The sequence below is a fragment of the Pongo abelii genome, chromosome 15, assembly GCF_028885655.2.
Source record: "Pongo abelii isolate AG06213 chromosome 15, NHGRI_mPonAbe1-v2.0_pri, whole genome shotgun sequence".
Taxonomy (NCBI): domain Eukaryota; kingdom Metazoa; phylum Chordata; class Mammalia; order Primates; family Hominidae; genus Pongo; species Pongo abelii.
In genome coordinates, this window is record NC_072000.2 from 20,985,310 (window position 1) to 21,012,655 (window position 27,346).

A 27,346-nucleotide genomic window follows, 5' to 3' on the forward strand; every position below is an offset into this window, starting at 1 on the left:
TGCATTCTACTCACAGTGTTGAAGCTTGCTTTTGATAGAGCAGTTTTGAAACACTCTTTTTGTAGAATCTGCAAGTGGATATTTGGAGCGCTTTGAGGCCTATGCTGGAAAAGGAAATGTCTTCACATAAAAACTAGACAGAAGCATTCCAGAAAACTTCTGTATGATAAGTGCATTCAACGTACAGACTTGAACGTTCCTTTTGATAGAACTCTTTTGAAACACTCCTTTTGTAGAATTTGCAAGTGTTTATTTGGAGCGCTTTGAGGCCTAAGCTGGAAAAGGAAATATCTTCACCTAAGAACTAGACAGAAGCATTCTCAGAAACTTCTTTCTGATGAGTGCATTCAACACACAGACTTGAACCTTGCTTTTGAAAGAGCAGCTTTGAAACACACTTTTCGTAGAATCTGCAAGTGGATATTTGGAGCGCTTTGAGGCCTATGCTGAGAAATGAAATCCCTTCACCTAAAAACTAGACAGAAGCATTCTGAGAAACTTCTGTGTGATGAGTGCATTCAACTCACAGACTTGAACGGTCCCTTTGATAGAATAGTTTGGAAACACTCCTTTTGTAGAATCTGCATGTGTTTATTTGGAGTTCCTTGAGGCCTATGCTGGAAAAGGAAATATCTTCATATAAAAACTAGATGGAAGCATTCTCAGAAACTTCTTTGTGATGAGTTCATTCAACTCACAGAGTTGAACCTACCAATTGATAGAGAAGTTTGGAAACACTCTTTTTGTAGAATCTGCAAGTGGATATTTGGAGCCGTTTGAGGCCTATGCTGGAAAAGGAAATATCTTCACATAAAAACTGAACAGAAGCATTCTCAGAAACTTCTTTGTGTTGAGTGCATTCAACTCACAGACTTGAACTTACCTATAGAAAGAGCAGTTCTGAAACACTCTTTTGGTAAAATCTGCAAGGGGTTATTTGGAGCACTTCGAGGCCTGTGCTGGGTTTTGGAATATCTTCACCTAAAAACTACAGAGAAGCATTCTCAGAAAGTTCTTCATGATGCATTCATTCAACTCACAGAGTTGAACCTTCCTTTTGATAGAACAGTTTTGAAACACTCTTTTTGTAGAATCTGCAAGAGGATATTTGGAGCGTTTTGAGGCCTATGCTGGAAAAGGAAATATCTTCACATAAAAACTAGACAGAAGCATTCTCAGAAACTTCTGTGTGATGAGTGCATTCAACTCACAGACTTGAACGTTCCTCTCGAAAGAGCAGTTTTGAAACACTCCTTTTCTAGAATCTGCAAGTGTTTATTTGGAGCGCTTTGAGGCCTATGTTGGAAAAGGAAATATCTTCACATAAAAACTAGACAGAAGCATTCTCAGAAACTTCTTTGTGATGAGTGCATTCTACTCACAGTGTTGAAGCTTGCTTTTGATAGAGCAGTTTTGAAACACTCTTTTTGTAGAATCTGCAAGTGGATATTTGGAGCGCTTTGAGGCCTATGCTGGAAAAGGAAATGTCTTCACATAAAAACTAGACAGAAGCATTCCAGGAAACTTCTGTATGATAAGTGCATTCAACTCACAGACTTGAACGTTCCTTTTGATAGAACTCTTTTGAAACACTCCTTTTGTAGAATTTGCAAGTGTTTATTTGGAGCGCTTTGAGGCCTAAGCTGGAAAAGGAAATATCTTCACCTAAGAACTAGACAGAAGCATTCTCAGAAACTTCTTTCTGATGAGTGCATTCAACACACAGACTTGAACCTTGCTTTTGAAAGAGCAGCTTTGAAACACACTTTTCGTAGAATCTGCAAGTGGATATTTGGAGCGCTTTGAGGCCTATGCTGGGAAATGAAATCTCTTCACCTAAAACTAGACAGAAGCATTCTGAGAAACTTCTGTGTGATGAGTGCATTCAACTCACAGACTTAAACGGTCCCTTTGATAGAAGAGTTTGGAAACACTCCTTTTGTAGAATCTGCATGTGTTTATTTGGAGTTCTTTGAGGCCTATGCTGGAAAAGGAAATATCTTCATATAAAAACTAGATGGAAGCATTCTCAGAAACTTCTTTGTGATGAGTTCATTCAACTCACAGAGTTGAACCTACCAATTGATAGAGAAGTTTGGAAACACTCTTTTTGTAGAATCTGCAAGTGGATATTTGGAGCCGTTTGAGGCCTATGCTGGAAAAGGAAATATCTTCACATAAAAACTGAACAGAAGCATTCTCAGAAGCTTCTTTGTGTTGAGTGCATTCAACTCACAGACTTGAACTTACCTATAGAAAGAGCAGTTCTGAAACACTCTTTTGGTAAAATCTGCAAGGGGTTATTTGGAGCACTTCGAGGCCTGTGCTGGGTTTTGGAATATCTTCACCTAAAAACTACAGAGAAGCATTCTCAGAAAGTTCTTCATGATGCATTCATTCAACTCACAGAGTTGAACCTTCCTTTTGATAGAACAGTTTTGAAACACTCTTTTTGTAGAATCTGCAAGAGGATATTTGGAGCGTTTTGAGGCCTATGCTGGAAAAGGAAATATCTTCACATAAAAACTAGACAGAAGCATTCTCAGAAACTTCTCTGTGATGAGTGCATTCAACTTACAGACTTGAATGTTCCTCTCGAAAGAGCAGTTTTGAAACACTCCTTTTGTAGAATCTGCAAGTGTTTATTTGGAGCGCTTTGAGGCCTATGTTGGAAAAGGAAATATCTTCACATAAAAACTAGACAGAAGCATTCTCAGAAACTTCTTTGTGATGAGTGCATTCTACTCACAGTGTTGAAGCTTGCTTTTGATAGAGCAGTTTTGAAACACTCTTTTTGTAGAATCTGCAAGTGGATATTTGGAGCGCTTTGAGGCCTATGCTGGAAAAGGAAATGTCTTCACATAAAAACTAGACAGAAGCATTCCAGAAAACTTCTGTATGATAAGTGCATTCAACTCACAGACTTGAACGTTCCTTTTGATAGAACTCTTTTGAAACACTCCTTTTGTAGAATTTGCAAGTGTTTATTTGGAGCGCTTTAAGGCCTAAGCTGGAAAAGGAAATATCTTCACATAAAAACTAGACAGAAACATTCTCAGAAACTCCTTTGTGATGAGTGCATTCTACTCACAGTGTTGAAGCTTGCTTTTGACAGAGCAGTTTTGAAACACTCTTTTTGTAGAATCTGCAAGTGGATATTTGGAGCGCTTTGAGGCCTATGCTGGAAAAGGAAATGTCTTCACATAAAAACTAGACAGAAACATTCCAGGAAACTTCTGTATGATAAGTGCATTCAACTCACAGACTTGAACGTTCCTTTTGATAGAACTCTTTTGAAACACTCCTTTTGTAGAATTTGCAAGTGTTTATTTGGAGCGCTTTGAGGCCTAAGCTGGAAAAGGAAATATCTTCACCTAAGAACTAGACAGAAGCATTCTCAGAAACTTCTTTCTGATGAGTGCATTCAACACACAGACTTGAACCTTGCTTTTGAAAGAGCAGCTTTGAAACACACTTTTCGTAGAATCTGCAAGTGGATATTTGGAGCGCTTTGAGGCCTATGCTGAGAAATGAAATCTCTTCACCTAAAAACTAGACAGAACCATTCTGAGAAACTTCTGTGTGATGAGTGCATTCAACTCACAGACTTGAACGGTCCCTTTGATAGAATAGTTTGGAAACACTCCTTTTGTAGAATCTGCATGTGTTTATTTGGAGTTCCTTGAGGCCTATGCTGGAAAAGGAAATATCTTCATATAAAAACTAGATGGAAGCATTCTCAGAAACTTCTTTGTGATGAGTTCATTCAACTCACAGAGTTGAACCTACCAATTGATAGAGAAGTTTGGAAACACTCTTTTTGTAGAATCTGCAAGTGGATATTTGGAGCCGTTTGAGGCCTATGCTGGAAAAGGAAATATCTTCACATAAAAACTGAACAGAAGCATTCTCAGAAACTTCTTTGTGTTGAGTGCATTCAACTCACAGACTTGAACTTACCTATAGGAAGAGCAGTTCTGAAACACTCTTTTGGTAAAATCTGCAAGGGGTTATTTGGAGCACTTCGAGGCCTGTGCTGGGTTTTGGAATATCTTCACCTAAAAACTACAGAGAAGCATTCTCAGAAAGTTCTTCATGATGCATTCATTCAACTCACAGAGTTGAACCTTCCTTTTGATAGAACAGTTTTGAAACACTCTTTTTGTAGAATCTGCAAGAGGATATTTGGAGCGTTTTGAGGCCTATGCTGGAAAAGGAAATATCTTCACATAAAAACTAGACAGAAGCATTCTCAGAAACTTCTGTGTGATGAGTGCATTCAACTCACAGACTTGAACGTTCCTCTCAAAAGAGCAGTTTTGAAACACTCCTTTTGTAGAATCTGCAAGTGTTTATTTGGAGCGCTTTGAGGCCTATGTTGGAAAAGGAAATATCTTCACATAAAAACTAGACAGAAGCATTCTCAGAAACTTCTTTGTGATGAGTGCATTCTACTCACAGTGTTGAAGCTTGCTTTTGATAGAGCAGTTTTGAAACACTCTTTTTGTAGAATCTGCAAGTGGATATTTGGAGCGCTTTGAGGCCTATGCTGGAAAAGGAAATGTCTTCACATAAAAACTAGACAGAAGCATTCCAGAAAACTTCTGTATGATAAGTGCATTCAACTCACAGACTTGAACGTTCCTTTTGATAGAACTCTTTTGAAACACTCCTTTTGTAGAATTTGCAAGTGTTTATTTGGAGCGCTTTAAGGCCTAAGCTGGAAAAGGAAATATCTTCACATAAAAACTAGACAGAAACATTCTCAGAAACTCCTTTGTGATGAGTGCATTCTACTCACAGTGTTGAAGCTTGCTTTTGATAGAGCAGTTTTGAAACACTCTTTTTGTAGAATCTGCAAGTGGATATTTGGAGCGCTTTGAGGCCTATGTAGGAAAAGGAAATGTCTTCACATAAAAACTAGACAGAAACATTCCAGGAAACTTCTGTATGATAAGTGCATTCAACTCACAGACTTGAACGTTCCTTTTGATAGAACTCTTTTGAAACACTCCTTTTGTAGAATTTGCAAGTGTTTATTTGGAGCGCTTTGAGGCCTAAGCTGGAAAAGGAAATATCTTCACCTGAGAACTAGACAGAAGCGTTCTCAGAAACTTCTTTCTGATGAGTGCATTCAACACACAGACTTGAACCTTGCTTTTGAAAGAGCAGCTTTGAAACACACTTTTCGTAGAATCTGCAAGTGGATATTTGGAGCGCTTTGAGGCCTATGCTGGGAAATGAAATCTCTTCACCTAAAAACTAGACAGAAGCATTCTGAGAAACTTCTGTGTGATGAGTGCGTTCAACTCACAGACTTGAACGGTCCCTTTGATAGAACAGTTTGGAAACACTCCTTTTGTAGAATCTGCATGTGTTTATTTGGAGTTCTTTGAGGCCTATGCTGGAAAAGGAAATATCTTCATATAAAAACTAGATGGAAGCATTCTCAGAAACTTCTTTGTGATGAGTTCATTCAACTCACAGAGTTGAACCTACCAATTGATAGAGAAGTTTGGAAACACTCTTTTTGTAGAATCTGCAAGTGGATATTTGGAGCCGTTTGAGGCCTACGCTGGAAAAGGAAATATCTTCACATAAAAACTGAACAGAAGCATTCTCAGAAACTTCTTTGTGTTGAGTGCATTCAACTCACAGACTTGAACTTACCTATAGAAAGAGCAGTTCTGAAACACTCTTTTGGTAAAATCTGCAAGGGGTTATTTGGAGCACTTCGAGGCCTGTGCTGGGTTTTGGAATATCTTCACCTAAAAACTACAGAGAAGCATTCTCAGAAAGTTCTTCATGATGCATTCATTCAACTCACAGAGTTGAACCTTCCTTTTGATAGAACAGTTTTGAAACACTCTTTTTGTAGAATCTGCAAGAGGATATTTGGAGCGTTTTGAGGCCTATGCTGGAAAAGGAAATATCTTCACATAAAAACTAGACAGAAGCATTCTCAGAAACTTCTGTGTGATGAGTGCATTCAACTCACAGACTTGAACGTTCCTCTCGAAAGAGCAGTTTTGAAACACTCCTTTTGTAGAATCTGCAAGTGTTTATTTGGAGCGCTTTGAGGCCTATGTTGGAAAAGGAAATATCTTCACATAAAAACTAGACAGAAGCATTCTCAGAAACTTCTTTGTGATGAGTGCATTCTACTCACAGTGTTGAAGCTTGCTTTTGATAGAGCAGTTTTGAAACACTCTTTTTGTAGAATCTGCAAGTGGATATTTGGAGCGCTTTGAGGCCTATGCTGGAAAAGGAAATGTCTTCACATAAAAACTAGACAGAAGCATTCCAGGAAACTTCTGTATGATAAGTGCATTCAACTCACAGACTTGAACGTTCCTTTTGATAGAACTCCTTTGAAACACTCCTTTTGTAGAATTTGCAAGTGTTTATTTGGAGCGCTTTAAGGCTTAAGCTGGAAAAGGAAATATCTTCACATAAAAACTAGACAGAAACATTCTCAGAAACTTCTTTGTGATGAGTGCATTCTACTCACAGTGTTGAAGCTTGATTTTCATAGAGCAGTTTTGAAACACTCTTTTTGTAGAATCTGCAAGTGGATATTTGGAGCGCTTTGAGGCCTATGCTGGAAAAGGAAATGTCTTCACATAAAAACTAGACAGAAACATTCCAGGAAACTTCTGTATGATAAGTGCATTCAACTCACAGACTTGAACGTTCCTTTTGATAGAACTCTTTTGAAACACTCCTTTTGTAGAATTTGCAAGTGTTTATTTGGAGCGCTTTGAGGCCTAAGCTGGAAAAGGAAATATCTTCACCTGAGAACTAGACAGAAGCGTTCTCAGAAACTTCTTTCTGATGAGTGCATTCAACACACAGACTTGAACCTTGCTTTTGAAAGAGCAGCTTTGAAACACACTTTTCGTAGAATCTGCAAGTGGATATTTGGAGCGCTTTGAGGCCTATGCTGGGAAATGAAATCTCTTCACCTAAAAACTAGACAGAAGCATTCTGAGAAACTTCTGTGTGATGACTGCATTCAACTCACAGACTTGAACGGTCCCTTTGATAGAACAGTTTGGAAACACTCCTTTTGTAGAATCTGCATGTGTTTATTTGGAGTTCTTTGAGGCCTATGCTGGAAAAGGAAATATCTTCATATAAAAACTAGATGGAAGCATTCTCAGAAACTTCTTTGTGATGATTTCATTCAACTCACAGAGTTGAACCTACCAATTGATAGAGAAGTTTGGAAACACTCTTTTTGTAGAATCTGCAAGTGGATATTTGGAGCCGTTTGAGGCCTATGCTGGAAAAGGAAATATCTTCACATAAAAACTAGACAGAAGCATTCTCAGAAACTTCTGTGTGATGAGTGCATTCAACTCACAGACTTGAACGTTCCTCTCAAAAGAGCAGTTTTGAAACACTCCTTTTGTAGAATCTGCAAGTGTTTATTTGGAGCGCTTTGAGGCCTATGTTGGAAAAGGAAATATCTTCACATAAAAACTAGACAGAAGCATTCTCAGAAACTTCTTTGTGATGAGTGCATTCTACTCACAGTGTTGAAGCTTGCTTTTGATAGAGCAGTTTTGAAACACTCTTTTTGTAGAATCTGCAAGTGGATATTTGGAGCGCTTTGAGGCCTATGCTGGAAAAGGAAATGTCTTCACATAAAAACTAGACAGAAACATTCCAGGAAACTTCTGTATGATAAGTGCATTCAACTCACAGACTTGAACATTCCTTTTGATAGAACTCTTTTGAAACACTCCTTTTGTAGAATTTGCAAGTGTTTATTTGGAGCGCTTTGAGGCCTAAGCTGGAAAAGGAAGTATCTTCACCTAAGAACTAGACAGAAGCATTCTCAGAAACTTCTTTCTGATGAGTGCATTCAACACACAGACTTGAACCTTGCTTTTGAAAGAGCAGCTTTGAAACACACTTTTCGTAGAATCTGCAAGTGGATATTTGGAGCGCTTTGAGGCCTATGCTGAGAAATGAAATCTCTTCACCTAAAAACTAGACAGAAGCATTCTGAGAAACTTCTGTGTGATGAGTGCATTCAACTCACAGACTTGAACGGTCCCTTTGATAGAACAGTTTGGAAACACTCCTTTTGTAGAATCTGCATGTGTTTATTTGGAGTTCTTTGAGGCCTATGCTGGAAAAGGAAATATCTTCATATAAAAACTAGATGGAAGCATTCTCAGAAACTTCTTTGTGATGAGTTCATTCAACTCACAGAGTTGAACCTACCAATTGATAGAGAAGTTTGGAAACACTCTTTTTGTAGAATCTGCAAGTGGATATTTGGAGCCGTTTGAGGCCTATGCTGGAAAAGGAAATATCTTCACATAAAAACTGAACAGAAGCATTCTCAGAAACTTCTTTGTGTTGAGTGCATTCAACTCACAGACTTGAACTTACCTATAGAAAGAGCAGTTCTGAAACACTCTTTTGGTGAAATCTGCAAGGGGTTATTTGGAGCACTTCGAGGCCTGTGCTGGGTTTTGGAATATCTTCACCTAAAAACTACAGAGAAGCATTCTCAGAAAGTTCTTCATGATGCATTCATTCAACTCACAGAGTTGAACCTTCCTTTTGATAGAACAGTTTTGAAACACTCTTTTTGTAGAATCTGCAAGAGGATATTTGGAGCGTTTTGAGGCCTATGCTGGAAAAGGAAATATCTTCACATAAAAACTAGACAGAAGCATTCTCAGAAACTTCTGTGTGATGAGTGCATTCAACTCACAGACTTGAACGTTCCTCTCGAAAGAGCAGTTTTGAAACACTCCTTTTGTAGAATCTGCAAGTGTTTATTTGGAGCGCTTTGAGGCCTATGTTGGAAAAGGAAATATCTTCACATAAAAACTAGACAGAAGCATTCTCAGAAACTTCTTTGTGATGAGTGCATTCTACTCACAGTGTTGAAGCTTGCTTTTGATAGAGCAGTTTGGAAACACTCTTTTTGTAGAATCTGCAAGTGGATATTTGGAGCGCTTTGAGGCCTATGCTGGAAAAGGAAATGTCTTCACATAAAAACTAGACAGAAGCATTCCAGGAAACTTTTGTATGATAAGTGCATTCAACTCACAGACTTGAACGTTCCTTTTGATAGAACTCTTTTGAAACACTCCTTTTGTAGAATTTGCAAGTGTTTATTTGGAGCGCTTTGAGGCCTAAGCTGGAAAAGGAAATATCTTCACCTAAGAACTAGACAGAAGCATTCTCAGAAACTTCTTTCTGATGAGTGCATTCAACACACAGACTTGAACCTTGCTTTTGAAAGAGCAGCTTTGAAACACACTTTTCGTAGAATCTGCAAGTGGATATTTGGAGCGCTTTGAGGCCTATGCTGGGAAATGAAATCTCTTCACCTAAAAACTAGACAGAAGCATTCTGAGAAACTTCTGTGTGATGAGTGCATTCAACTCACAGACTTGAACGGTCCCTTTGATAGAACAGTTTGGAAACACTCCTTTTGTAGAATCTGCATGTGTTTATTTGGAGTTCTTTGAGGCCTATGCTGGAAAAGTAAATATCTTCATATAAAAACTAGATGGAAGCATTCTCAGAAACTTCTTTGTGATGAGTTCATTCAACTCACAGAGTTGAACCTACCAATTGATAGAGAAGTTTGGAAACACTCTTTTTGTAGAATCTGCAAGTGGATATTTGGAGCCGTTTGAGGCCTATGCTGGAAAAGGAAATATCTTCACATAAAAACTGAACAGAAGCATTCTCAGAAACTTCTTTGTGTTGAGTGCATTCAACTCACAGACTTGAACTTACCTATAGAAAGAGCAGTTCTGAAACACTCTTTTGGTAAAATCTGCAAGGGGTTATTTGGAGCACTTCGAGGCCTGTGCTGGGTTTTGGAATATCTTCACCTAAAAACTACAGAGAAGCATTCTCAGAAAGTTCTTCATGATGCATTCATTCAACTCACAGAGTTGAACCTTCCTTTTGATAGAACAGTTTTGAAACACTCTTTTTGTAGAATCTGCAAGAGGATATTTGGAGCGTTTTAAGGCCTATGCTGGAAAAGGAAATATCTTCACATAAAAACTAGACAGAAGCATTCTCAGAAACTTCCGTGTGATGAGTGCATTCAACTCACAGACTTGAACGTTCCTCTCGAAAGAGCAGTTTTGAAACACTCCTTTTGTAGAATCTGCAAGTGTTTATTTGGAGCGCTTTGAGGCCTATGTTGGAAAAGGAAATATCTTCACATAAAAACTAGACAGAAGCATTCTCAGAAACTTCTTTGTGATGAGTGCATTCTACTCACAGTGTTGAAGCTTGCTTTTGATAGAGCAGTTTTGAAACACTCTTTTTGTAGAATCTGCAAGTGGATATTTGGAGCGCTTTGAGGCCTATGCTGGAAAAGGAAATGTCTTCACATAAAAACTAGACAGAAGCATTCCAGAAAACTTCTGTATGATAAGTGCATTCAACTCACAGACTTGAACGTTCCTTTTGATAGAACTCTTTTGAAACACTCCTTTTGTAGAATTTGCAAGTGTTTATTTGGAGCGCTTTAAGGCCTAAGCTGGAAAAGGAAATATCTTCACATAAAAACTAGACAGAAACATTCTCAGAAACTCCTTTGTGATGAGTGCATTCTACTCACAGTGTTGAAGCTTGCTTTTGATAGAGCAGTTTTGAAACACTCTTTTTGTAGAATCTGCAAGTGGATATTTGGAGCGCTTTGAGGCCTATGCTGGAAAAGGAAATGTCTTCACATAAAAACTAGACAGAAACATTCCAGGAAACTTCTGTATGATAAGTGCATTCAACTCACAGACTTGAACGTTCCTTTTGATAGAACTCTTTTGAAACACTCCTTTTGTAGAATTTGCAAGTGTTTATTTGGAGCGCTTTGAGGCCTAAGCTGGAAAAGGAAATATCTTCACCTGAGAACTAGACAGAAGCGTTCTCAGAAACTTCTTTCTGATGAGTGCATTCAACACACAGACTTGAACCTTGCTTTTGAAAGAGCAGCTTTGAAACACACTTTTCGTAGAATCTGCAAGTGGATATTTGGAGCGCTTTGAGGCCTATGCTGGGAAATGAAATCTCTTCACCTAAAAACTAGACAGAAGCATTCTGAGAAACTTCTGTGTGATGAGTGCGGTCAACTCACAGACTTGAACGGTCCCTTTGATAGAACAGTTTGGAAACACTCCTTTTGTAGAATCTGCATGTGTTTATTTGGAGTTCTTTGAGGCCTATGCTGGAAAAGGAAATATCTTCATATAAAAACTAGATGGAAGCATTCTCAGAAACTTCTTTGTGATGAGTTCATTCAACTCACAGAGTTGAACCTACCAATTGATAGAGAAGTTTGGAAACACTCTTTTTGTAGAATCTGCAAGTGGATATTTGGAGCCGTTTGAGGCCTATGCTGGAAAAGGAAATATCTTCACATAAAAACTGAACAGAAGCATTCTCAGAAACTTCTTTGTGTTGAGTGCATTCAACTCACAGACTTGAACTTACCTATAGAAAGAGCAGTTCTGAAACACTCTTTTGGTAAAATCTGCAAGGGGTTATTTGGAGCACTTCGAGGCCTGTGCTGGGTTTTGGAATATCTTCACCTAAAAACTACAGAGAAGCATTCTCAGAAAGTTCTTCATGATGCATTCATTCAACTCACAGAGTTGAACCTTCCTTTTGATAGAACAGTTTTGAAACACTCTTTTTGTAGAATCTGCAAGAGGATATTTGGAGCGTTTTGAGGCCTATGCTGGAAAAGGAAATATCTTCACATAAAAACTAGACAGAAGCATTCTCAGAAACTTCTGTGTGATGAGTGCATTCAACTCACAGACTTGAACGTTCCTCTCAAAAGAGCAGTTTTGAAACACTCCTTTTGTAGAATCTGCAAGTGTTTATTTGGAGCGCTTTGAGGCCTATGTTGGAAAAGGAAATATCTTCACATAAAAACTAGACAGAAGCATTCTCAGAAACTTCTTTGTGATGAGTGCATTCTACTCACAGTGTTGAAGCTTGCTTTTGATAGAGCAGTTTTGAAACACTCTTTTTGTAGAATCTGCAAGTGGATATTTGGAGCGCTTTGAGGCCTATGCTGGAAAAGGAAATGTCTTCACATAAAAACTAGACAGAAGCATTCCAGGAAACTTCTGTATGATAAGTGCATTCAACTCACAGACTTGAACATTCCTTTTGATAGAACTCTTTTGAAACACTCCTTTTGTAGAATTTGCAAGTGTTTATTTGGAGGGCTTTGAGGCCTAAGCTGGAAAAGGAAATATCTTCACCTAAGAACTAGACAGAAGCATTCTCAGAAACTTCTTTCTGATGAGTGCATTCAACACATAGACTTGAACCTTGCTTTTGAAAGAGCAGCTTTGAAACACACTTTTCGTAGAATCTGCAAGTGGATATTTGGAGCGCTTTGAGGCCTATGCTGGGAAATGAAATCTCTTCACCTAAAACTAGACAGAAGCATTCTGAGAAACTTCTGTGTGATGAGTGCATTCAACTCACAGACTTAAACGTTCCCTTTGATAGAGCAGTTTGGAAACACTCCTTTTGTAGAATCTGCATGTGTTTATTTGGAGTTCTTTGAGGCCTATGCTGGAAAAGGAAATATCTTCATATAAAAACTAGATGGAAGCATTCTCAGAAACTTCTTTGTGATGAGTTCATTCAACTCACAGAGTTGAACCTACGAATTGATAGAGAAGTTTGGAAACACTCTTTTTGTAGAATCTGCAAGTGGATATTTGGAGCCGTTTGAGGCCTATGCTGGAAAAGGAAATATCTTCACATAAAAACTGAACAGAAGCATTCTCAGAAACTTCTTTGTGTTGAGTGCATTCAACTCACAGACTTGAACTTACCTATAGAAAGAGCAGTTCTGAAACACTCTTTTGTTAAAATCTGCAAGGGGTTATTTGGAGCACTTCGAGGCCTGTGCTGGGTTTTGGAATATCTTCACCTAAAAACTACAGAGAAGCATTCTCAGAAAGTTCTTCATGATGCATTCATTCAACTCACAGAGTTGAACCTTCCTTTTGATAGAACAGTTTTGAAACACTCTTTTTGTAGAATCTGCAAGAGGATATTTGGAGCGTTTTGAGGCCTATGCTGGAAAAGGAAATATCTTCACATAAAAACTAGACAGAAGCATTCTCAGAAACTTCTGTGTGATGAGTGCATTCAACTCACAGACTTGAACGTTCCTCTCGAAAGAGCAGTTTTGAAACACTCCTTTTGTAGAATCTGCAAGTGTTTATTTGGAGCGCTTTGAGGCCTATGTTGGAAAAGGAAATATCTTCACATAAAAACTAGACAGAAGCATTCTCAGAAACTTCTTTGTGATGAGTGCATTCTACTCACAGTGTTGAAGCTTGCTTTTGATAGAGCAGTTTTGAAACACTCTTTTTGTAGAATCTGCAAGTGGATATTTGGAGCGCTTTGAGGCCTATGCTGGAAAAGGAAATGTCTTCACATAAAAACTAGACAGAAACATTCCAGGAAACTTCTGTATGATAAGTGCATTCAACTCACAGACTTGAACATTCCTTTTGATAGAACTCTTTTGAAACACTCCTTTTGTAGAATTTGCAAGTGTTTATTTGGAGCGCTTTGAGGCCTAAGCTGGAAAAGGAAGTATCTTCACCTAAGAACTAGACAGAAGCATTCTCAGAAACTTCTTTCTGATGAGTGCATTCAACACACAGACTTGAACCTTGCTTTTGAAAGAGCAGCTTTGAAACACACTTTTCGTAGAATCTGCAAGTGGATATTTGGAGCGCTTTGAGGCCTATGCTGAGAAATGAAATCTCTTCACCTAAAAACTAGACAGAAGCATTCTGAGAAACTTCTGTGTGATGAGTGCATTCAACTCACAGACTTGAACGGTCCCTTTGATAGAACAGTTTGGAAACACTCCTTTTGTAGAATCTGCATGTGTTTATTTGGAGTTCTTTGAGGCCTATGCTGGAAAAGGAAATATCTTCATATAAAAACTAGATGGAAGCATTCTCAGAAACTTCTTTGTGATGAGTTCATTCAACTCACAGAGTTGAACCTACCAATTGATAGAGAAGTTTGGAAACACTCTTTTTGTAGAATCTGCAAGTGGATATTTGGAGCCGTTTGAGGCCTATGCTGGAAAAGGAAATATCTTCACATAAAAACTGAACAGAAGCATTCTCAGAAACTTCTTTGTGTTGAGTGCATTCAACTCACAGACTTGAACTTACCTATAGAAAGAGCAGTTCTGAAACACTCTTTTGGTGAAATCTGCAAGGGGTTATTTGGAGCACTTCGAGGCCTGTGCTGGGTTTTGGAATATCTTCACCTAAAAACTACAGAGAAGCATTCTCAGAAAGTTCTTCATGATGCATTCATTCAACTCACAGAGTTGAACCTTCCTTTTGATAGAACAGTTTTGAAACACTCTTTTTGTAGAATCTGCAAGAGGATATTTGGAGCGTTTTGAGGCCTATGCTGGAAAAGGAAATATCTTCACATAAAAACTAGACAGAAGCATTCTCAGAAACTTCTGTGTGATGAGTGCATTCAACTCACAGACTTGAACGTTCCTCTCGAAAGAGCAGTTTTGAAACACTCCTTTTGTAGAATCTGCAAGTGTTTATTTGGAGCGCTTTGAGGCCTATGTTGGAAAAGGAAATATCTTCACATAAAAACTAGACAGAAGCATTCTCAGAAACTTCTTTGTGATGAGTGCATTCTACTCACAGTGTTGAAGCTTGCTTTTGATAGAGCAGTTTGGAAACACTCTTTTTGTAGAATCTGCAAGTGGATATTTGGAGCGCTTTGAGGCCTATGCTGGAAAAGGAAATGTCTTCACATAAAAACTAGACAGAAGCATTCCAGGAAACTTTTGTATGATAAGTGCATTCAACTCACAGACTTGAACGTTCCTTTTGATAGAACTCTTTTGAAACACTCCTTTTGTAGAATTTGCAAGTGTTTATTTGGAGCGCTTTGAGGCCTAATCTGGAAAAGGAAATATCTTCACCTAAGAACTAGACAGAAGCATTCTCAGAAACTTCTTTCTGATGAGTGCATTCAACACACAGACTTGAACCTTGCTTTTGAAAGAGCAGCTTTGAAACACACTTTTCGTAGAATCTGCAAGTGGATATTTGGAGCGCTTTGAGGCCTATGCTGGGAAATGAAATCTCTTCACCTAAAAACTAGACAGAAGCATTCTGAGAAACTTCTGTGTGATGAGTGCATTCAACTCACAGACTTGAACGGTCCCTTTGATAGAACAGTTTGGAAACACTCCTTTTGTAGAATCTGCATGTGTTTATTTGGAGTTCTTTGAGGCCTATGCTGGAAAAGTAAATATCTTCATATAAAAACTAGATGGAAGCATTCTCAGAAACTTCTTTGTGATGAGTTCATTCAACTCACAGAGTTGAACCTACCAATTGATAGAGAAGTTTGGAAACACTCTTTTTGTAGAATCTGCAAGTGGATATTTGGAGCCGTTTGAGGCCTATGCTGGAAAAGGAAATATCTTCACATAAAAACTGAACAGAAGCATTCTCAGAAACTTCTTTGTGTTGAGTGCATTCAACTCACAGACTTGAACTTACCTATAGAAAGAGCAGTTCTGAAACACTCTTTTGGTAAAATCTGCAAGGGGTTATTTGGAGCACTTCGAGGCCTGTGCTGGGTTTTGGAATATCTTCACCTAAAAACTACAGAGAAGCATTCTCAGAAAGTTCTTCATGATGCATTCATTCAACTCACAGAGTTGAACCTTCCTTTTGATAGAACAGTTTTGAAACACTCTTTTTGTAGAATCTGCAAGAGGATATTTGGAGCGTTTTAAGGCCTATGCTGGAAAAGGAAATATCTTCACATAAAAACTAGACAGAAGCATTCTCAGAAACTTCCGTGTGATGAGTGCATTCAACTCACAGACTTGAACGTTCCTCTCGAAAGAGCAGTTTTGAAACACTCCTTTTGTAGAATCTGCAAGTGTTTATTTGGAGCGCTTTGAGGCCTATGTTGGAAAAGGAAATATCTTCACATAAAAACTAGACAGAAGCATTCTCAGAAACTTCTTTGTGATGAGTGCATTCTACTCACAGTGTTGAAGCTTGCTTTTGATAGAGCAGTTTTGAAACACTCTTTTTGTAGAATCTGCAAGTGGATATTTGGAGCGCTTTGAGGCCTATGCTGGAAAAGGAAATGTCTTCACATAAAAACTAGACAGAAGCATTCCAGAAAACTTCTGTATGATAAGTGCATTCAACTCACAGACTTGAACGTTCCTTTTGATAGAACTCTTTTGAAACACTCCTTTTGTAGAATTTGCAAGTGTTTATTTGGAGCGCTTTAAGGCCTAAGCTGGAAAAGGAAATATCTTCACATAAAAACTAGACAGAAACATTCTCAGAAACTCCTTTGTGATGAGTGCATTCTACTCACAGTGTTGAAGCTTGCTTTTGATAGAGCAGTTTTGAAACACTCTTTTTGTAGAATCTGCAAGTGGATATTTGGAGCGCTTTGAGGCCTATGCTGGAAAAGGAAATGTCTTCACATAAAAACTAGACAGAAACATTCCAGGAAACTTCTGTATGATAAGTGCATTCAACTCACAGACTTGAACGTTCCTTTTGATAGAACTCTTTTGAAACACTCCTTTTGTAGAATTTGCAAGTGTTTATTTGGAGCGCTTTGAGGCCTAAGCTGGAAAAGGAAATATCTTCACCTGAGAACTAGACAGAAGCGTTCTCAGAAACTTCTTTCTGATGAGTGCATTCAACACACAGACTTGAACCTTGCTTTTGAAAGAGCAGCTTTGAAACACACTTTTCGTAGAATCTGCAAGTGGATATTTGGAGCGCTTTGAGGCCTATGCTGGGAAATGAAATCTCTTCACCTAAAAACTAGACAGAAGCATTCTGAGAAACTTCTGTGTGATGAGTGCGGTCAACTCACAGACTTGAACGGTCCCTTTGATAGAACAGTTTGGAAACACTCCTTTTGTAGAATCTGCATGTGTTTATTTGGAGTTCTTTGAGGCCTATGCTGGAAAAGGAAATATCTTCATATAAAAACTAGATGGAAGCATTCTCAGAAACTTCTTTGTGATGAGTTCATTCAACTCACAGAGTTGAACCTACCAATTGATAGAGAAGTTTGGAAACACTCTTTTTGTAGAATCTGCAAGTGGATATTTGGAGCCGTTTGAGGCCTATGCTGGAAAAGGAAATATCTTCACATAAAAACTGAACAGAAGCATTCTCAGAAACTTCTTTGTGTTGAGTGCATTCAACTCACAGACTTGAACTTACCTATAGAAAGAGCAGTTCTGAAACACTCTTTTGGTAAAATCTGCAAGGGGTTATTTGGAGCACTTCGAGGCCTGTGCTGGGTTTTGGAATATCTTCACCTAAAAACTACAGAGAAGCATTCTCAGAAAGTTCTTCATGATGCATTCATTCAACTCACAGAGTTGAACCTTCCTTTTGATAGAACAGTTTTGAAACACTCTTTTTGTAGAATCTGCAAGAGGATATTTGGAGCGTTTTGAGGCCTATGCTGGAAAAGGAAATATCTTCACATAAAAACTAGACAGAAGCATTCTCAGAAACTTCTGTGTGATGAGTGCATTCAACTCACAGACTTGAACGTTCCTCTCAAAAGAGCAGTTTTGAAACACTCCTTTTGTAGAATCTGCAAGTGTTTATTTGGAGCGCTTTGAGGCCTATGTTGGAAAAGGAAATATCTTCACATAAAAACTAGACAGAAGCATTCTCAGAAACTTCTTTGTGATGAGTGCATTCTACTCACAGTGTTGAAGCTTGCTTTTGATAGAGCAGTTTTGAAACACTCTTTTTGTAGAATCTGCAAGTGGATATTTGGAGCGCTTTGAGGCCTATGCTGGAAAAGGAAATGTCTTCACATAAAAACTAGACAGAAGCATTCCAGGAAACTTCTGTATGATAAGTGCATTCAACTCACAGACTTGAACATTCCTTTTGATAGAACTCTTTTGAAACACTCCTTTTGTAGAATTTGCAAGTGTTTATTTGGAGGGCTTTGAGGCCTAAGCTGGAAAAGGAAATATCTTCACCTAAGAACTAGACAGAAGCATTCTCAGAAACTTCTTTCTGATGAGTGCCTTCAACACATAGACTTGAACCTTGCTTTTGAAAGAGCAGCTTTGAAACACACTTTTCGTAGAATCTGCAAGTGGATATTTGGAGCGCTTTGAGGCCTATGCTGGGAAATGAAATCTCTTCACCTAAAACTAGACAGAAGCATTCTGAGAAACTTCTGTGTGATGAGTGCATTCAACTCACAGACTTAAACGTTCCCTTTGATAGAGCAGTTTGGAAACACTCCTTTTGTAGAATCTGCATGTGTTTATTTGGAGTTCTTTGAGGCCTATGCTGGAAAAGGAAATATCTTCATATAAAAACTAGATGGAAGCATTCTCAGAAACTTCTTTGTGATGAGTTCATTCAACTCACAGAGTTGAACCTACGAATTGATAGAGAAGTTTGGAAACACTCTTTTTGTAGAATCTGCAAGTGGATATTTGGAGCCGTTTGAGGCCTATGCTGGAAAAGGAAATATCTTCACATAAAAACTGAACAGAAGCATTCTCAGAAACTTCTTTGTGTTGAGTGCATTCAACTCACAGACTTGAACTTACCTATAGAAAGAGCAGTTCTGAAACACTCTTTTGGTAAAATCTGCAAGGGGTTATTTGGAGCACTTCGAGGCCTGTGCTGGGTTTTGGAATATCTTCACCTAAAAACTACAGAGAAGCATTCTCAGAAAGTTCTTCATGATGCATTCATTCAACTCACAGAGTTGAACCTTCCTTTTGATAGAACAGTTTTGAAACACTCTTTTTGTAGAATCTGCAAGAGGATATTTGGAGCGTTTTGAGGCCTATGCTGGAAAAGGAAATATCTTCACATAAAAACTAGACAGAAGCATTCTCAGAAACTTCTGTGTGATGAGTGCATTCAACTCACAGACTTGAACGTTCCTCTCGAAAGAGCAGTTTTGAAACACTCCTTTTGTAGAATCTGCAAGTGTTTATTTGGAGCGCTTTGAGGCCTATGTTGGAAAAGGAAATATCTTCACATAAAAACTAGACAGAAGCATTCTCAGAAACTTCTTTGTGATGAGTGCATTCTACTCACAGTGTTGAAGCTTGCTTTTGATAGAGCAGTTTTGAAACACTCTTTTTGTAGAATCTGCAAGTGGATATTTGGAGCGCTTTGAGGCCTATGCTGGAAAAGGAAATGTCTTCACATAAAAACTAGACAGAAGCATTCCAGGAAACTTCTGTATGATAAGTGCATTCAACTCACAGACTTGAACATTCCTTTTGATAGAACTCTTTTGAAACACTCCTTTTGTAGAATTTGCAAGTGTTTATTTGGAGGGCTTTGAGGCCTAAGCTGGAAAAGGAAATATCTTCACCTAAGAACTAGACAGAAGCATTCTCAGAAACTTCTTTCTGATGAGTGCATTCAACACATAGACTTGAACCTTGCTTTTGAAAGAGCAGCTTTGAAACACACTTTTCGTAGAATCTGCAAGTGGATATTTGGAGCGCTTTGATGCCTATGCTGGGAAATGAAATCTCTTCACCTAAAACTAGACAGAAGCATTCTGAGAAACTTCTGTGTGATGAGTGCATTCAACTCACAGACTTAAACGTTCCCTTTGATAGAGCAGTTTGGAAACACTCCTTTTGTAGAATCTGCATGTGTTTATTTGGAGTTCTTTGAGGCCTATGCTGGAAAAGGAAATATCTTCATATAAAAACTAGATGGAAGCATTCTCAGAAACTTCTTTGTGATGAGTTCATTCAACTCACAGAGTTGAACCTACCAATTGATAGAGAAGTTTGGAAACACTCTTTTTGTAGAATCTGCAAGTGGATATTTGGAGCCGTTTGAGGCCTATGCTGGAAAAGGAAATATCTTCACATAAAAACTGAACAGAAGCATTCTCAGAAACTTCTTTGTGTTGAGTGCATTCAACTCACAGACTTGAACTTACCTATAGAAAGAGCAGTTCTGAAACACTCTTTTGGTAAAATCTGCAAGGGGTTATTTGGAGCACTTCGAGGCCTGTGCTGGGTTTTGGAATATCTTCACCTAAAAACTACAGAGAAGCATTCTCAGAAAGTTCTTCATGATGCATTCATTCAACTCACAGAGTTGAACCTTCCTTTTGATAGAACAGTTTTGAAACACTCTTTTTGTAGAATCTGCAAGAGGATATTTGGAGCGTTTTGAGGCCTATGCTGGAAAAGGAAATATCTTCACATAAAAACTAGACAGAAGCATTCTCAGAAACTTCTGTGTGATGAGTGCATTCAACTCACAGACTTGAACGTTCCTCTCGAAAGAGCAGTTTTGAAACACTCCTTTTGTAGAATCTGCAAGTGTTTATTTGGAGCGCTTTGAGGCCTATGTTGGAAAAGGAAATATCTTCACATAAAAACTAGACAGAAGCATTCTCAGAAACTTCTTTGTGATGAGTGCATTCTACTCACAGTGTTGAAGCTTGCTTTTGATAGAGCAGTTTGGAAACACTCTTTTTGTAGAATCTGCAAGTGGATATTTGGAGCGCTTTGAGGCCTATGCTGGAAAAGGAAATGTCTTCACATAAAAACTAGACAGAAGCATTCCAGAAAACTTCTGTATGATAAGTGCATTCAACTCACAGACTTGAACGTTCCTTTTGATAGAACTCTTTTGAAACACTCCTTTTGTAGAATTTGCAAGTGTTTATTTGGAGCGCTTTAAGGCCTAAGCTGGAAAAGGAAATATCTTCACATAAAAACTAGACAGAAACATTCTCAGAAACTCCTTTGTGATGAGTGCATTCTACTCACAGTGTTGAAGCTTGCTTTTGATAGAGCAGTTTTGAAACACTCTTTTTGTAGAATCTGCAAGTGGATATTTGGAGCGCTTTGAGGCCTATGCTGGAAAAGGAAATGTCTTCACATAAAAACTAGACAGAAACATTCCAGGAAACTTCTGTATGATAAGTGCATTCAACTCACAGACTTGAACGTTCCTTTTGATAGAACTCTTTTGAAACACTCCTTTTGTAGAATTTGCAAGTGTTTATTTGGAGCGCTTTGAGGCCTAAGCTCTAAAAGGAAATATCTTCACCTGAGAACTAGACAGAAGCGTTCTCAGAAACTTCTTTCTGATGAGTGCATTCAACACACAGACTTGAACCTTGCTTTTGAAAGAGCAGCTTTGAAACACACTTTTCGTAGAATCTGCAAGTGGATATTTGGAGCGCTTTGAGGCCTATGCTGGGAAATGAAATCTCTTCACCTAAAAACTAGACAGAAGCATTCTGAGAAACTTCTGTGTGATGAGTGCGGTCAACTCACAGACTTGAACGGTCCCTTTGATAGAACAGTTTGGAAACACTCCTTTTGTAGAATCTGCATGTGTTTATTTGGAGTTCTTTGAGGCCTATGCTGGAAAAGGAAATATCTTCATATAAAAACTAGATGGAAGCATTCTCAGAAACTTCTTTGTGATGAGTTCATTCAACTCACAGAGTTGAACCTACCAATTGATAGAGAAGTTTGGAAACACTCTTTTTGTAGAATCTGCAAGTGGATATTTGGAGCCGTTTGAGGCCTATGCTGGAAAAGGAAATATCTTCACATAAAAACTGAACAGAAGCATTCTCAGAAACTTCTTTGTGTTGAGTGCATTCAACTCACAGACTTGAACTTACCTATAGAAAGAGCAGTTCTGAAACACTCTTTTGGTAAAATCTGCAAGGGGTTATTTGGAGCACTTCGAGGCCTGTGTTGGGTTTTGGAATATCTTCACCTAAAAACTACAGAGAAGCATTCTCAGAAAGTTCTTCATGATGCATTCATTCAACTCACAGAGTTGAACCTTCCTTTTGATAGAACAGTTTTGAAACACTCTTTTTGTAGAATCTGCAAGAGGATATTTGGAGCGTTTTGAGGCCTATGCTGGAAAAGGAAATATCTTCACATAAAAACTAGACAGAAGCATTCTCAGAAACTTCTGTGTGATGAGTGCATTCAACTCACAGACTTGAACGTTCCTCTCAAAAGAGCAGTTTTGAAACACTCCTTTTGTAGAATCTGCAAGTGTTTATTTGGAGCGCTTTGAGGCCTATGTTGGAAAAGGAAATATCTTCACATAAAAACTAGACAGAAGCATTCTCAGAAACTTCTTTGTGATGAGTGCATTCTACTCACAGTGTTGAAGCTTGCTTTTGATAGAGCAGTTTGGAAACACTCTTTTTGTAGAATCTGCAAGTGGATATTTGGAGCGCTTTGAGGCCTATGCTGGAAAAGGAAATGTCTTCACATAAAAACTAGACAGAAGCATTCCAGGAAACTTCTGTATGATAAGTGCATTCAACTCACAGACTTGAACATTCCTTTTGATAGAACTCTTTTGAAACACTCCTTTTGTAGAATTTGCAAGTGTTTATTTGGAGCGCTTTGAGGCCTAAGCTGGAAAAGGAAATATCTTCACCTAAGAACTAGACAGAAGCATTCTCAGAAACTTCTTTCTGATGAGTGCATTCAACACATAGACTTGAACCTTGCTTTTGAAAGAGCAGCTTTGAAACACACTTTTCGTAGAATCTGCAAGTGGATATTTGGAGCGCTTTGAGGCCTATGCTGGGAAATGAAATCTCTTCACCTAAAACTAGACAGAAGCATTCTGAGAAACTTCTGTGTGATGAGTGCATTCAACTCACAGACTTAAACGTTCCCTTTGATAGAGCAGTTTGGAAACACTCCTTTTGTAGAATCTGCATGTGTTTATTTGGAGTTCTTTGAGGCCTATGCTGGAAAAGGAAATATCTTCATATAAAAACTAGATGGAAGGATTCTCAGAAACTTCTTTGTGATGAGTTCATTCAACTCACAGAGTTGAACCTACGAATTGATAGAGAAGTTTGGAAACACTCTTTTTGTAGAATCTGCAAGTGGATATTTGGAGCCGTTTGAGGCCTATGCTGGAAAAGGAAATATCTTCACATAAATACTGAACAGAAGCATTCTCAGAAACTTCTTTGTGTTGAGTGCATTCAACTCACAGACTTGAACTTACCTATAGAAAGAGCAGTTCTGAAACACTCTTTTGGTAAAATCTGCAAGGGGTTATTTGGAGCACTTCGAGGCCTGTGCTGGGTTTTGGAATATCTTCACCTAAAAACTACAGAGAAGCATTCTCAGAAAGTTCTTCATGATGCATTCATTCAACTCACAGAGTTGAACCTTCCTTTTGATAGAACAGTTTTGAAACACTCTTTTTGTAGAATCTGCAAGAGGATATTTGGAGCGTTTTGAGGCCTATGCTGGAAAAGGAAATATCTTCACATAAAAACTAGACAGAAGCATTCTCAGAAACTTCTGTGTGATGAGTGCATTCAACTCACAGACTTGAACGTTCCTCTCGAAAGAGCAGTTTTGAAACACTCCTTTTGTAGAATCTGCAAGTGTTTATTTGGAGCGCTTTGAGGCCTATGTTGGAAAAGGAAATATCTTCACATAAAAACTAGACAGAAGCATTCTCAGAAACTTCTTTGTGATGAGTGCATTCTACTCACAGTGTTGAAGCTTGCTTTTGATAGAGCAGTTTTGAAACACTCTTTTTGTAGAATCTGCAAGTGGATATTTGGAGCGCTTTGAGGCCTATGCTGGAAAAGGAAATGTCTTCACATAAAAACTAGACAGAAGCATTCCAGGAAACTTCTGTATGATAAGTGCATTCAACTCACAGACTTGAACATTCCTTTTGATAGAACTCTTTTGAAACACTCCTTTTGTAGAATTTGCAAGTGTTTATTTGGAGCGCTTTGAGGCCTAAGCTGGAAAAGGAAATATCTTCACCTAAGAACTAGACAGAAGCATTCTCAGAAACTTCTTTCTGATGAGTGCATTCAACACATAGACTTGAACCTTGCTTTTGAAAGAGCAGCTTTGAAACACACTTTTCGTAGAATCTGCAAGTGGATATTTGGAGCGCTTTGATGCCTATGCTGGGAAATGAAATCTCTTCACCTAAAACTAGACAGAAGCATTCTGAGAAACTTCTGTGTGATGAGTGCATTCAACTCACAGACTTAAACGTTCCCTTTGATAGAGCAGTTTGGAAACACTCCTTTTGTAGAATCTGCATGTGTTTATTTGGAGTTCTTTGAGGCCTATGCTGGAAAAGGAAATATCTTCATATAAAAACTAGATGGAAGCATTCTCAGAAACTTCTTTGTGATGAGTTCATTCAACTCACAGAGTTGAACCTACCAATTGATAGAGAAGTTTGGAAACACTCTTTTTGTAGAATCTGCAAGTGGATATTTGGAGCCGTTTGAGGCCTATGCTGGAAAAGGAAATATCTTCAGATAAAAACTGAACAGAAGCATTCTCAGAAACTTCTTTGTGTTGAGTGCATTCAACTCACAGACTTGAACTTACCTATAGAAAGAGCAGTTCTGAAACACTCTTTTGGTAAAATCTGCAAGGGGTTATTTGGAGCACTTCGAGGCCTGTGCTGGGTTTTGGAATATCTTCACCTAAAAACTACAGAGAAGCATTCTCAGAAAGTTCTTCATGATGCATTCATTCAACTCACAGAGTTGAACCTTCCTTTTGATAGAACAGTTTTGAAACACTCTTTTTGTAGAATCTGCAAGAGGATATTTGGAGCGTTTTGAGGCCTATGCTGGAAAAGGAAATATCTTCACATAAAAACTAGACAGAAGCATTCTCAGAAACTTCTGTGTGATGAGTGCATTCAACTCACAGACTTGAACGTTCCTCTCGAAAGAGCAGTTTTGAAACACTCCTTTTGTAGAATCTGCAAGTGTTTATTTGGAGCGCTTTGAGGCCTATGTTGGAAAAGGAAATATCTTCACATAAAAACTAGACAGAAGCATTCTCAGAAACTTCTTTGTGATGAGTGAATTCTACTCACAGTGTTGAAGCTTGCTTTTGATAGAGCAGTTTTGAAACACTCTTTTTGTAGAATCTCCAAGTGGATATTTGGAGCGCTTTGAGGCCTATGCTGGAAAAGGAAATGTCTTCACATAAAAACTAGACAGAAGCATTCCAGGAAACTTCTGTATGATAAGTGCATTCAACTCACAGACTTGAACGTTCCTTTTGCTAGAACTCTTTTGAAACACTCCTTTTGTAGAATTTGCAAGTGTTTATTTGGAGCGCTTTAAGGCCTAAGCTGGAAAAGGAAATATCTTCACATAAAAACTAGACAGAAACATTCTCAGAAACTTCTTTGTGATGAGTGCATTCTACTTACAGTGTTGAAGCTTGCTTTTGATAGAGCAGTTTTGAAACACTCTTTTTGTAGAATCTGCAAGTGGATATTTGGAGCGCTTTGAGGCCTATGCTGGAAAAGGAAATGTCTTCACATAAAAACTAGACCGAAACATTCCAGGAAACTTCTGTATGATAAGTGCATTCAACTCACAGACTTGAACGTTCCTTTTGATAAAACTCTTTTGAAACACTCCTTTTGTAGAATTTGCAAGTGTTTATTTGGAGCGCTTTGAGGCCTAAGCTGGAAAGGAAATATCTTCACCTGAGAACTAGACAGAAGCGTTCTCAGAAACTTCTTTCTGATGAGTGCATTCAACACACAGACTTGAACCTTGCTTTTGAAAGAGCAGCTTTGAAACACACTTTTCGTAGAATCTGCAAGTGGATATTTGGAGCGCTTTGAGGCCTATGCTGGGAAATGAAATCTCTTCACCTAAAAACTAGACAGAAGCATTCTGAGAAACTTCTGTGTGATGACTGCACTCAACTCACAGACTTGAACGGTCCCTTTGATAGAACAGTTTGGAAACACTCCTTTTGTAGAATCTGCATGTGTTTATTTGGAGTTCTTTGAGGCCTATGCTGGAAAAGGAAATATCTTCATATAAAAACTAGATGGAAGCATTCTCAGAAACTTCTTTGTGATGAGTTCATTCAACTCACAGAGTTGAACCTACCAATTGATAGAGAAGTTTGGAAACACTCTTTTTGTAGAATCTGCAAGTGGATATTTGGAGCCGTTTGAGGCCTATGCTGGAAAAGGAAATATCTTCACATAAAAACTAGACAGAAGCATTCTCAGAAACTTCTGTGTGATGAGTGCATTCAACTCACAGACTTGAACGTTCCTCTCAAAAGAGCAGTTTTGAAACACTCCTTTTGTAGAATCTGCAAGTGTTTATTTGGAGCGCTTTGAGGCCTATGTTGGAAAAGGAAATATCTTCACATAAAAACTACACAGAAGCATTCTCAGAAACTTCTTTGTGATGAGTGCATTCTACTCACAGTGTTGAAGCTTGCTTTTGATAGAGCAGTTTTGAAACACTCTTTTTGTAGAATCTGCAAGTGGATATTTGGAGCGCTTTGAGGCCTATGCTGGAAAAGGAAATGTCTTCACATAAAAACTAGACAGAAACATTCCAGGAAACTTCTGTATGATAAGTGCATTCAACTCACAGACTTGAACATTCCTTTTGATAGAACTCTTTTGAAACACTCCTTTTGTAGAATTTGCAAGTGTTTATTTGGAGCGCTTTGAGGCCTAAGCTGGAAAAGGAAATATCTTCACCTGAGAACTAGACAGAAGCGTTCTCAGAAACTTCTTTCTGATGAGTGCATTCAACACACAGACTTGAACCTTGCTTTTGAAAGAGCAGCTTTGAAACACACTTTTCGTAGAATCTGCAAGTGGATATTTGGAGCGCTTTGAGGCCTATGCTGGGAAATGAAATCTCTTCACCTAAAAACTAGACAGAAGCATTCTGAGAAACTTCTGTGTGATCAGTGCATTCAACTCACAGACTTGAACGTTCCCTTTGATAGAGCAGTTTGGAAACACTCCTTTTGTAGAATCTGCATGTGTTTATTTGGAGTTCTTTGAGGCCTATGCTGGAAAAGGAAATATCTTCATATAAAAACTAGATGGAAGCATTCTCAGAAACTTCTTTGTGATGAGTTCATTCAACTCACAGAGTTGAACCTACCAATTGATAGAGAAGTTTGGAAACACTCTTTTTGTAGAATCTGCAAGTGGATATTTGGAGCCGTTTGAGGCCTATGCTGGAAAAGGAAATATCTTCAGATAAAAACTGAACAGAAGCATTCTCAGAAACTTCTTTGTGTTGAGTGCATTCAACTCACAGACTTGAACTTACCTATAGAAAAAGCAGTTCTGAAACACTCTTTTGGTAAAATCTGCAAGGGGTTATTTGGAGCACTTCGAGGCCTGTGCTGGGTTTTGGAATATCTTCACCTAAAAACTACAGAGAAGCATTCTCAGAAAGTTCTTCA